We start from the raw sequence: 12,927 nt of genomic DNA, 5'->3' as shown, positions 1-12,927 counted from the left end.
GCACCTTCCATCCCAGCAGCTCAGTGCACACTACAAACCTTAATAATCTGGCATCACGGTGAGGCAAGTCAGCACTATTGCCAGGTTACACATGGGGAAACTGAGGCACGAATGGTTTGGTGACTTGCCCAAAGACAGTGACACACCTGAGTCTAGAACCCAGGAGTTCAGACTCCCAGTGTCCTGTTCTAGCTGCTAGGGCACACTCCTGCCCCATAACTGTTGGGAACATTTACCTCATGATGACCACGCAGCATAAAGCACACTGCTACCAACACCCAGGCACCACGAGATGCAGCAATGGGGTGGAATCAAATTCCCCTCAGATTTGTGCGGGGTGGAGATGACAAATCAGGAGCATGTCTCCCTCCATCCAGGAATCTGCTCCACCCAACAGGCACAGGGGGACCAACTGAGACCCACAGTAGTGTAAGCAGGTACCACTCCATGGACTCCATTAGAATTGTGCCTGCTTACACCACGTCTGAATTTGTCCCAGGCACATTGCAGCGGCGTGTCATGCTGCAGAGGAAAACACGTAAGGAGTGAGAGGACTGGTGGGCTTGGATCTCATAGGCCCCTGGGTGATAATGCCGTCGGTGCTGTGTCAAGGCTGAGGGCATGGTGCAGGGAGGGTCCTCTCTGCTAGCGAGCTGTGAGATACCCATGGGCCTGCTAGGAAACTTTGTCACGCAGAGAATGGCGCAGCAATAACCTTCCTCCCAGGTGTTCAGCAGGGAGGGGAGAAGTGGACAGACAGCAGGGATGGAGAGAGGAGGAGATGGAGAGGCACAGACAGAGTGATGGGGGAGAACAAGACACATAGGACACAGAGCAGGGCTGGATTCAGGTGATCCTGTGCCCTGGGCACACTATGGCTCATGGTTGCACCCTCCAAACCCATGCTATGGCCCCATCCAGCACTTCCAATGGCAGAAAGTCTGTCCCCTCCCATACAGCCAGAGACATCAGCATTGAGCCTCTTGCTTCTCCAAGGCGTGGCAGCAAAAGGGGTCCCCCACAAAAGGAGACAGGGGTAGTGGCAAAGAGCCTCCCAGCTCTGACCCTGATGCTGGGCTGTATCTGCTGGGGTGGGTAAGCCAGCCTGCTGCACCCTACTCTTCCAGCCACACTCAGACCCCTCCAGTGGGGTGGCCCCCCAACTCTTCCAGGTGTAGCTACCATCCTATTGGAGATGCATGGGGCAGCTGCCCCCTAGAGCGATCACATCAGGCTCTCTGCAGACTCAGGTAGAAAAAACTTTATTATTTTTCAGTGCAAATTAAGATTCTGATCACATCACATGAGTCCAGGAGCTGGGGTTCCTGGCACAGCCTATAGTGCCTTTGCCTTAATCTGGACTTGGCAGAAAGTGAGAAAGGGAGTGTGAAGCACACAGAGAGGGGAAGAGAAACCAGTGTAGAGTGTGGGTGCATCTGGACACTGGGCAGGGGCTGCAGACACCTGAGAAACCCTCAGCATCACAAGCCTTGGGAGCAGAGAGCCCAGTTTTACTGACTGCTAGCCGCAGACACACAAGACCACGCCAGGCCCTGATTTCTGTCCCTGATGCTGAACACTGGAAAACAAATCTTCCATGCTGTGGGAAATTATGACATTTCAAAATTTGTTTTGTTCCAAATCGGACCAAAACATTGACATTTTTCAGGGAATGGAAATGCCAAAAATGTTTGATTTGGAAATGTTGAATCATTTTGTTTCGCTATGGTAAAAACACTTTGTTTAGATAATGTCAAAACAAATACATTTCTTAATATGTCAGATACTATTAAAATGCTATTACAATTAATCATATCAACATTGAAACAAAAGGAAATGAACTGATAAAACGGAAATGAAACAAGAACATGAAAACCATTTGTTCTCAATTCAATCCTTTCCTGTCAAAAACGTCCCTGAAATCAACTTGTTCTCACATGATGTTTTCAAGTTCAACAAAACTGCATTTGCCAGTGGAAAACTGCTCCGTTGGAAACTGTACGCCCAGCTCTACTGAAAACCTACTAGCTGCCTTCCCTCCTCAGCCTGGAGCTGAGACAGACTAAGCAGATGCATGTTGCTCTGCATGGGAGCTCTGGGTCTGCCATACTCAACCAAGCGTCTCGCTCACCCTGCTCAGAGCCACCCAAGCACATGGGCTTGAGCTTGTGGAAAGGGTCCTGGCCCCAAGCCACCGAGGGAGAGGAGGGTGGGAAAGGGACTCCACGGGCAGCTCAGCTGGTGAAATCCTCTCCCCTTTGCTCTTCACAGCCCTCAGCCAGCCAGCCTGGGGAGGATTCTTACTATGAAAAATTACCTGGGGAAGTGCTAGAGCTGGCTCCTTCAGTTCGTCCCTGATAGCCTACCCGTCTCTGAGCCCATCCATCAAGCAGAGGTGGCAACCTGCATGGCCTGGCCCCAGGCGCCAGCCTGATGGATGGGGGCTCTAACCTCAGGCTATTTTAGACAGCAGAAAAAAAAACCCAGCATGTTCATCGAGGCTGGGTCTTTTTTCATCACGTTGGCACCCCTGGAAATGTTCTCAGAGCCAAGACAGGAGGAAGAGCCAGGGCAGAGAGACCTGCTGACATCCTGGCTGCCCCTTCTAGGGAGCCCAACTGCTGCTAACAACATAGCAGCCTCTTCTTCATTACAGACCCCTCTTGCTGCCTGGGGGTAGTGGTGCTGCTCCCTGGCATGAGGAGAAATGGACTGTGGAGCCCTGGGGCTAAGGGGCAGGACAGAAGAAGAGTCTCCATAACAAGGCATGGTCTCTGCATGGCAGCCTAGAGACCCTCAAGGGAAACCCCTGCCTCCTAATGCGGGTGGCAGCCAGGCAGGGACCCAGAAACAGTCCAGGGATTCTCAGGATCGAGCCCTGCTCTCCAGCCCTCCTGTCAGCAGTATACAGGGAGCTGCAGGAAAGGGCCCTTTCTGAACCACAGCTGATGGAGATGTGCAGCAGGCTCCCCAGCAGTCAATAGGGCTTTGCCAGATCACAACAGCTGAGGGTCAGGCCCGTGGAGTCCCTCAGGGGAAACTCCAGCTCCAAAAGACACATGCTGGCAGCATGGGGCTAAGGAGAGAGCCTCTCTCCTGGAACCAAGTATGGTAGCACAGAGTTGCCTGACAGAGACTCTCTCTCAAGCCTGGACACCAGGGGTGCTGGCACCTTTGGGTGAGACCCTGAATACTGAACATGGGTGGAGGTGTCATGCGGGCCCAGGGGAGAGACTCCAGATCCTGATCACAGAAGCTGGTGGGGCAGGGACCCACTGGGAAGATCCCCAGGCCTGAAGAGAGCTCCTCAAGAAGGAGTCCCATTCCCAAACTCAGGTGTCAGCTACACAGGGGCACTTTGGGGAGACACCCAAACATAGGGGTCAATGGCCAGGCTTCGTCCCTGCCAGGCAACTCAGAATTTCTATTTTCTAGGGGATCCACCAGGCAGGCTCTCCATCAGGCTTCCTATTAACCTGAGGCAGGAGTGCTTGGGCTCCTCCTGCTGTGCCAGGGTATGAATATGCTGCAACCGGGAGGTGGAACAAAAATCTGGCTTGAGTACTAGCAGCAGTGTAGCCATGGCAGCACAGGGGGCGTCAGCCCGCGTATGAATGTATGGCGCTAAGCAGGGCTGTATAGCTCGTGCTGCAGCAACTTCCCTGTTGTTGTTACTTGAGCTAATTTCAGTCAGCATGCAGTGCACAGGGCCTAAGGATATGTCTGCCTCCAGTGGGGAAGGCTTGGGGGCTGCTGCCGAATAGGAAGCAGGCTGCAAATATGCTACACAGCTCTGGCACACATCCCCGGCTTCAGAGGGGTATGGCAAGGCTGCCAATGGTTCCACACAACCTTGCCCAGGCCCCACTCTCTAAACCTCATTCTGAGCTGGAAAGGGTCCATCCTCCAGCATGCCCGCTCCTGGCTGGACTCCGCTTCTGGCCCCTCCATGGGAGGGGAAGAGCAGGACTGAGCACAGCAGGGCTGCATTTTCGTCTGTCTCGTTGCCTCCAGTGAACTCCCCAGTAACCGGATCAGCTATTTTCAGTGAAAAGTGTCTATTTCTTGGCAATCTCCCTGGAAGATGGAAGACTCTAAGAAGCTCAGGAGAGGATGTTCAGGCTGGGAAAATGGAATCATCAGAAGGAGCAGGAGCCCGTGGATGGATATTTAAAGGTGTCATCTCTTTTCTAATGGGCCCAATCCATGCACAGAACTCTCACTGACCTCCATGGGCATTTTGCATGTACAGATCTTGCAGGATTGCGGCCAAAGTTACTGATCCTGCCCCCCCAACCCTTCTTTTCTGCCCCAAACACCCCAAAGGTAAACAGAGCAGCTGAAATCCTGGCTCTACCGCAGAACACAGTATGGCTCCCCCATCTGCCAGTCTGCACTCGGTGTTCTCCTTGCAATGCATGTGGGATCCAGAGTACGTGCGGCAGGAGAGCTGGGAAATAGCCAAGAACAATTTTTATAGAGAACACATGGCAGCACCAGCCTCCCGTCCTGGTCTCCATCTTGGATGGGAGCCCATAGGGGCCCTGTTATTTAGGCTCTAGAGGACTGATAGCTGGGGTGAGGCTAATTCCACAGAACAGTGCTGCCCTGATGCTGGCTGTGGTGAGGCAGGATAGGTGCCCTCATCAGAATATAGAATCCAGCCTCTTCCTCCCCAACTGGTGCCAAGAGAAATGGCAGCAGAACACCCCGCCCAAGGGAGCCGGATCACTCTGGAAGTTGCTCCCACAGACTCAACGAGTCACAAGGAGCTTACCCACTCTGCCTGTAGGGCTGTACAATGTGTAAGATGCTCACAATCTGATCTGGGTGCAAAGAATGATCTATTCCTAGGCCAGTGGGGAGCTGGACTGTCGCAGACGTCAGTGTTCCACGGAACAGCAATGGCTGCCCTTGCTGCTGGTGGGGGATCCAGGTACATCAGTTAACAGCTGGAGCAAGAGGAAGAGTCTAGAGCTGGGTTCTCAGCTGATGTGTCAGGGCGTGGGACCACCCAAGCCCTTCCCAGATTGCCACATCACCTGCCACATCACCGATCCAATTGGGCTGGCTCCTCCACCTCATAAGTGCACAGAGCTGTATGTATGAATAAAAACCACAAGTGCTGAGCCAGACTGGGAGCTTGATCCTGCACTGATGAGAGCACTGCTAGGCCCCTCCAGTTACTCCTGCCTCAGAGCAGAAGCAGAGGGGAAGTGAGGTCCGGTGGCTTTGACACTAGCATGGGAGGCATGAGACCTGGGTTCTATGCCTGTCTGTGTTACTGATTGGCCACAGGACCCTGGGCAAGGCACCTTCTCTCTCTCCGTACCTCCGCTGCACCCTCCCTCCATTTAGATCAGAAGCGCTTTGTAGCAGGGACTGTCTCTCCCTAAGTGCACAGTGGGACTTCTAGGGGCTACTACAACACAAAGAGTGGCCACAGAGAGGAGTCTGGGGCCTCAGCATGGTGGAGGTCGGATTTAGGTCAAACTTCCCTCAGTTGTGTCCTTGCTCCTCCCTTTCATTACCCTGCAACAAGGGCGAGGGAGTCGCTGTGGCTCAGAGTGGGGTTACAGCTACTCCTGAACCCTGCACTCACAGGCAGCCTCTGCTCATGCTCGCACTGGGCACAACCCCCCTTGTGCACCAAGCAAGGACGGGGTGGGTCAAGCCTACTTGCTCTAAGAGTGTGTGTAGGGGTGGAGCCTGTATTGCTTAGAGCACCAAGAGACTGGGATCAGTTCTCAGGTCCTCAGCTAGCTCAGAAGACGTTACCTAACCTGGCTGAGCCTTAGCTTCCATCTGCAGTGAGGGTCTTGTGGCTAAAGCACTGGGCTAGTCCCCAGCTCAGCCGCTGAGTCAGTGTGTGACCATGAGGCGGTCACAGCTCCTCTCTGCCTCTGGCAAACTGGGAATAAGGCCACACGGGGTGCTGGAGGCAAGGCTGACCTTTCCAGGTCATTGAGGTCCTTGGCTGAGAGATGCTCCAGGAGTGCATAGGGCTATCGCCAGGAGAGCACATGTGGTGAGAACAGGATAGACAGAGGTCCTGAGAGGGAGGGGATACCATAAATCAGCTGATCTGGAGGGACCCACTCCTGTCTTTGGAAGACTGGTCCCTATTCCTCCACAATCTGCCCCTGATTGTATGCAACAGAACTGCCTGTATTTAAATAGAGCTGCAGCATGGCAGGAATAGAGGCTACTCAACTAACTGCATGCAAGAGGCACCCACCATTCTGAGCTTGGGCAGCACCCTACTGCCCCTCCCCTGCCCCCCAGACCATTGTCCCTACGGGGCTTGTCCTGAGGCTGTCCCCACGACACCTCCCGGATTTGCACTGAGTCACCGTTTGCTGGGCCACAAGACGCAGCAGCCTTCAAGCACCGGGTGACACAAGTCAGCTGCATAAACATACCCAGGCAAACTGGCCCCCAGAGGACCTGTCGGACAGGCTGACATTGATGCTCTGCCCTTCGCACCATCTACTTTATTTATCCCCTTCCTGCACAGGCTGGAATTTGGCTCCTGGATCCCCCGGTAGCTCTGAGTCCCAGTATCTTGCCCTACCACCCCTTCTGCTTTCTCCCCTTCTCTCGCCCTCTACCCCCTCATGGTTGGCACCATTTCCCTCAACAGCACCTCCTTCTGGGAGGAGACTGGCACAGCCGCACTGTCTCATCCCTCCTGCTAAGCGCCTTCCAGTAACCAAGCAGCTACAGTGACGTGAAGTTGGTCTAAGAGCACTCACCTGATGCCAACAGGGTAGCGCGTGCGTATGTGCTGGGGGAATGGTAGGCAGTATTTATCCTGCTGACAGGCAGCCTGGGTAGTGGTGGCGTTATGGACATGGCTGGGTAGCTTTCCTTAGAACTGGTCAGGGAAGGGCACTGTTTCCATTGCTCTGAGCTCCCCAGACAAGCTCTAGCTGGATTGCTCAGCGCACAAGAGCCTGACGTGTGTCCGGACATCCCACTTTGCTGCCTCCTCTTCCACCTGTTTTGCTCCCTCTCCAAGCCAAATTCAGTAAGTGAAACTCCATTTTGTGCAGCCACGGCTGACTCCCAAGTCCTCTTTTTAGCTCCCTTGTCCTATATCCTCCCCCATCGTCCCTCCCCAAATATATGCACTGAGGAGAAAAAAAGATGGATTCTAAAGCACCAGCCTCCAGTACCGGCCTAACAGACAGCTATCTGGCAGGGCAGATTTTCAGGGGACCTCCACTGCCATCTAGGCACCTGAACAAGTAGCCAGAGTCTCAAGCGCTGTGCATGCTGGGGACTGGGTTCTTTGGGAACTCTAGCTCCTGAGGCCGTCCACACAGTGAGGAGAAGCCAGCCCCCCTTCTAAAGTGCTGCATGCATTCCCAGAGGAACAGAGCTTTAACCAAGAGCAAGTACACTAAACTGGGAGGAGTGGTAGATACGCTGGAGGGTCGGGATAGGACACAGAGGGACCTAGACAAATTAGAGGATTGGACCAAAAGAAATCTGATGAGGTTCAACAAGGACAAGTGCAGAGTCCTGCACTTAGAACGGAAGAATCCCATGCACGGCTACAGACCGAATGGCTAGGCAGCAGTTCTGCAGAAAAGGACCTAGGGGTTACAGTGGACGAGAAGCTCGATATGAGTCAACAGTGTGCCCTTGTTGCCAAGAAGGCCAATGGCATTTTGGGATATATAAGTAGGGGCACTGCCAGCAGATCGAGGGACGTGATCGTTCCCCTCTATTCGACATTGGTGAGGCCTCATCTGGAGTACTGTGTCCAGTTTTGGGCCCCACACTACAAGAAGGATGTGGAAAAATTGGAAAATGTCCAGCGGAGGGCAACAAAAATAATTAGGGGACTGGAACACATGACTAATGAGGAAGGGCTGAGGGAACTGGGATTGTTTAGTCTGCGGAAGAGAAGAATGATTGGGGATTTGATAGCTGCTTTCAACTACCTGAAAGGGGGTTCCAAAGAGGATGGATCTAAACTGTTCTCTGTGGTAGCAGATGACAGAACAAGGAGTAATGGTCTCAAGTTGCAGTGGGGGAGGTTTATGTTGGATATTAGGAAAAACTTTTTCACTAGGAGGGTGGTGAAACACTGGAATGGGTTACCTAGGGAGGTGGTGGAATCTCCTTCCTTGGAGGTTTTTAAGGTCAGTCTTGACAAAGCCCTGGCTGGGATGATTTAGTTGGGGATTGGTCCTGCTTTGAGCAGGGGGTTGGACTAGATGACCTCCTGAGGTCCCTTCCAACCCTGATAGTCTATGATTCTACAGCAGGAACATAATGAATGAAGTAACAGGCACAAAAATAACCTCTCATTTTGATAAACGACCCAGCCCCCAGATTTATTCACCAGGAGAAGGGGCCGCGGCCTCTCAGGTAGGCACCCACAGTAGTAAATACTTGACAAACTAAACCACAGTGTGAAATGCCCTCTAGTGGTAGTTTAATTATAAAAAGAAAAGGAGTACTTGTGGCACCTTAGAGACTAACCAATTTATTTGAGCATAAGCTTTCGTGAGCTACAGCTCACTGCATCCGATGAAGTGAGCTGTAGCTCACGAAAGCTTATGCTCAAATAAATTGGTTAGTCTCTAAGGTGCCACAAGTACTCCTTTTCTTTTTGCGAATACAGACTAACACAGCTGTTACTCTGAAACCAGTTTAATTATAACATCACTTAGGACTGGAAATTGCCTTATGGCTCTGGGGTAGTGGTGTCTATTAAGGGGACGTGGGAGGGGCTGTGTTTTTGGAGAGTAGGCTGGTGGATTGAATGCTGCCCGGCCACAAGCTCTGTGATTCTTTGCTCCGGCGCGTGTAGCAGTCACCACAGGAATCCTCATCTCATGGAATGGTAGGTTCCCTTCTTTGGCGACTCTAGCACTGGTAAAGGCAATACCTTCCAGCAGCCATGGTTTGGCCACACGTTGGAACCCAGCCGAGCAACGTGCTGTCCATCCCTGCTGATGGGCCAGGACTCTGTGGCAGGCAACGGCTACAAGCGGCTGGCTCCCAGCTCTCTAACCACTTCTGCCCTGCTGTAGAAAGCACAGCTCTGGTGGCTGGTGCAGCGGGAGCCAGCTGCCTGCAGCAGAGAGGCAGCCAGCAGGGAGCGACTGCGGCTCTTTTTAATCTCCTGCCCAGCTGCAGCCGCAGGATAAGCATTCCCCCCACGGGCATGCCAATGTGCCCCCTTGACGGCTGAGAGGGGAGCTCAGTCTCCAGGGCCCACTCAGTCACTGGCCATTCCGTGAGACTGACAAGGAAGCCAGTCAGTGCCCACTGTACTGAGGGTGTTAGTGACGAGGCCAGGTGTCTTCCTAGAGACTTGACTGAGATCCACCAAACTTATCACACATAAAGCACCAAATGGACAGCAAATGGGAATGACCTTCAGTCACTGCTTCCTGGCCTGCATTCATCTCAGTAAGCCCATCCCCATGCCAGTTTGCCAAGCTAGTCAGAGCCTAGTTCTCGCCCCTTCCTAACTCTTGGTCATGCTTTACTACTTCCCTTTGCCAGCCAGCATCTCACCCTTCTCTAGGACAGCATAACACTAACGAACCTGCTTCAAGCGGAGCAGCAGGTCCACGGAAAGGAAGCGATGGCCAGAGAGAGTGAGCAGCATCTTAATAACACTGTGAGCAGCATCACATCTCATTGAAACATCATCTCCTGCCTGGGGCCAACATCACGGGCAAGTCTGCAATGCTCACAGCTCGGGGTGGCTGTGCTGGGGATCACATGCCCATGCATGGGTATGTCTGCCCCAGGGGACTGCACACCTGACTACATTACTACTACCGGGATTATAGGAGCACCAAGAGACCCTCACCTGAGATCAACACCCCACTGGGCCAGACACTATGTATTTGCACATAGGAAGAGACAGCTCTTGCCCTGAAGAGTCAGCACTCCAAACAGAGACAGAGAAAAGGTGGGAGGGGAAACTGAGGCACAGAGAGGGGCAGGGACTTGCCTAAGGTCACCCAGCAGCTCAGTGGCAGAACTGAGAATAGACCCAGGTTTCCAGAGTCCCAGCCCAGTGCTCTGTCCCCTGAACAGATGTTTGTATCTGTGTGTGTTAGACCAGCCTGCCCATTGGTGCGTGTGTGTTATAGCACATGGGTTGTATGTTCACATGCTACAGAACTGTCTGTGTGGGGCAGGGACACTCTCGTGCATGCATGTATCCAAGGACCCTGGGCATGACTGTATTCTAGGGATCAGTATCTCTATGCAGAAGCATATCAAAGACTCCATGCAGGGTGCTCATGTGCATGGATATATTTGTAAGAGCCCTGGGCATATGTGTGCAAGGGGTGGGGGTATGAGCTTAACACCATGTGTGTGCGCGGGTACAGGGGCTCTGTCTGTATCCAACGAAACCCGTCTGAATGCCTCTCGGAGAAGGGGGCTTGCCCGATTTGCAGATCCTTCCAATCAATGTTTTCCTATCAATGCTGGAGGCTCCCTGCATTTCTTCTCAGATTTGGAGAGGTTTCAGGTTTTTTGTTCTCCATAGTTAGATGTACAGAAGCACCGGATGAGAGTGAAACCCTTAGAGCTAAATTATGAATTATAAATTAGAGCCGTTATGCCTAAAAGGCTTACCCTTCCGTTCCATACACAAACAGAAAGCAGGGGGATGGATTACCATGGAACTAGCTGGGGAATCCTAGGACTGAATGGTCCCTGAGCCCAAATTCCTCTCACCCTTGCAGAGCGAGAAAGGCCTAAAGGGGACACTTTGACAGCCTGAATTCCCCCTGCCTCTGGAACAGAATGAGGTCTCCTGATGGAGCCATGAAGGGAAGCCCAGGACTGACTGGGCATGGGGAATGAAATCCCATCCTTGATTCAAACAGGGAGGTCTCGAGTGGGGCAAAGCTAGGTGCCTTGCGGGAGCAGGTATGGACAATACCAAGCCTCAGAAAGACAAACAGCTCACTCCCTCCTCCCAGCACCCTTCTTGCAATGAGCAGGAGGCAAAATCGGCATTTGATTCCCTCTGCTCCTTTTCCCCCTTCAGCATTTTGGAGTCTCTGTAATGCTGACAGGTTAAGTGGCCGACCATTTCATTAAGGACTTGATTTAGCTTCTCCCTCTCTCTCTCCCCCTCTCTGTGACTCCAATAAATCTGACTCTAATGAACAGGGACTAGTAGTGCTTTAAAAGAGATCGAGAGCTGCCACCGATCTGCCTGCGCGACAAACACACACACAGCGGAGAAGGGACACAGGGTATCTCACTGCAACATTCTAGCCATCACTGCTGCCAGGTCTCCCCCAGCCCTAGCCCCAGCCCCTCCCCTGGGCTCAGCGGAGATGGAAATATTTCCAAAACAAAGCCAAATATAATAAAAGCCAAGAGAGTCTTGTCTACTTACGAGCTGCTTCGTGGTGCATGATACTCACTGTCTGCTCCCTACAGCCGAGGCGGCTGGCGGGATACTTGACCTCTTCCTCTGTCCCCTCTCTTTGCCCAGCACGGACGGACCACGGCGTCTGTAGAAAGAGAAAGATCACCCCAGCCTTAGAAAATCAGCACCTGCTGTGACCAGAATCTTAAAGAAGCCAGCTGGCTCAGCCCCAGAACCACGGCAGGGAGCGAGCTGGTAAACACAGCCGCCTCTCGCTCGCTCGCTCTCAGATCAAGAAGCCGACACCGGGAGCTAGTACATTATACCCACCAAGGAGCAGTGACCTGCAGCTCACCAGTTTCTAGGTGGGGCTGGCAGCTAGACCCCAGGACTCACACTGTAGGCTTGTGGAGCAGGTGTCCCCTTCAAATTGTTTCTGCTGCTCTGTTTCCCCAATGGGGGGTGGGTTTGAGCTTGTTCTAACAAGAGGTGCATTAAAAGCCGGGGCTGGAATGGCTCAGTCAGAGACTTTGCCCTCTGGGCTGAAGATTTGAATTCAGCCCGGGGGAGGCAAGGACCAAAAGCCATGGCTGTTCGACGGCAATGTGAACTTGAGTTGGTAGGTCTCAACGCAGCCCCACGTGGGCAGGGGGCAGCAGCACAAAGGCCAATGAGCGAAAGGGTCGTGGAGACTGACCTGCCCTGGCACCCCCTATGGCAGAGGTGGGCAAAGTACAGCCCGTGTGCCATGTCCGTCCCGCGGGACCGTCCTGCCCGGCCCCTGAGGTTCCAGACAGGGAGTCTAGCCCCCAGCCCTTCCCTGCTGCCCCCTCTCCCCTGCAGCAATGCCGCCATGCGGGCAGCGCTTTGGCCCGCCACTCCTGTCGGGCAGCACGGCAGCGTGGCTGGCTCCAGCATGGTAAGGGGGCGGGGAGCGGGGGGGTTGGATAAGGGGCAGGGGGTCCTGAAGGGCAGTCGGGGACAGGAGCAAGGGGCAGTTGGATGGGGCAGAGGTTCTGGGAGGGGCAGTCAAGGGATGGGGAGCAGGGGGAGTTGGATAGGGGGTGGGGTCCCAGGGGGCAGTTAGGGTCAGGGGTGTGGATAGGAGTCGTGGCAGTCTGGGGACAAGGAGCGGGGAGGAGGGGGGTTGGATGGGGTGGGGTCCCGGGGGTCCTGGGAGGGGGCGGTCAGGGGTGAAGGAGCAGGGGGGTTTGGATGGGTCAGGGGTTCTGAGTGGAGCAGGAAGTGGGAGTAGGTGGATAGGGGGCAGGGGCCAGGCTGTTTGGGGGGAGACAGCCTTCCCTACCAGGCCATCCATACAGTTGCACAACCCTGATGTGATCCTCAGGCCAAAAAGTTTGCCCACCCCTGCCCTATAGGATCCCTCCAAGCCAAGGCAGGGAGAGACTTGCAGTGCTGCTGCCTGCACTGTACCTGTCCTGGGACACACCACCCTGGAGCAGGTGCTGGCAGCAGCTTTCCACTCAGGAGATCTTTATGCAGTGGGAGGTGAGGAAAGCCCTTCCTCCGTGGGGCTACGGGACCGCACTGCCGATGAA

At 53.7% G+C, this 12,927-nt stretch overlaps 1 protein-coding gene across 7 annotated transcripts in view; it reads right to left on the bottom strand.

The window, feature by feature from the left end:
• Positions 1-12,927, bottom strand: part of FRMPD3 (FERM and PDZ domain containing 3) — a 142,648-nt gene that overhangs the window by 64,079 nt on the left and 65,642 nt on the right. For 2 of the 7 annotated variants that reach the window (XM_073360768.1, XM_073360769.1), the window contains exon 1: positions 11,424-11,621. The gene's annotated coding sequence lies outside the window, so the exon portion shown is untranslated. The other 5 variants (XM_073360762.1, XM_073360763.1, XM_073360764.1 and 2 more) reach the window with 5 other exon arrangements.

This window comes from Lepidochelys kempii, chromosome 9 (genome assembly GCF_965140265.1).
Source record: "Lepidochelys kempii isolate rLepKem1 chromosome 9, rLepKem1.hap2, whole genome shotgun sequence".
NCBI lineage: Eukaryota > Metazoa > Chordata > Testudines > Cheloniidae > Lepidochelys > Lepidochelys kempii.
The sequence above is the reverse complement of the archived record's forward strand: the minus strand, read 5'-3'. Positions and strand labels throughout refer to the sequence as shown.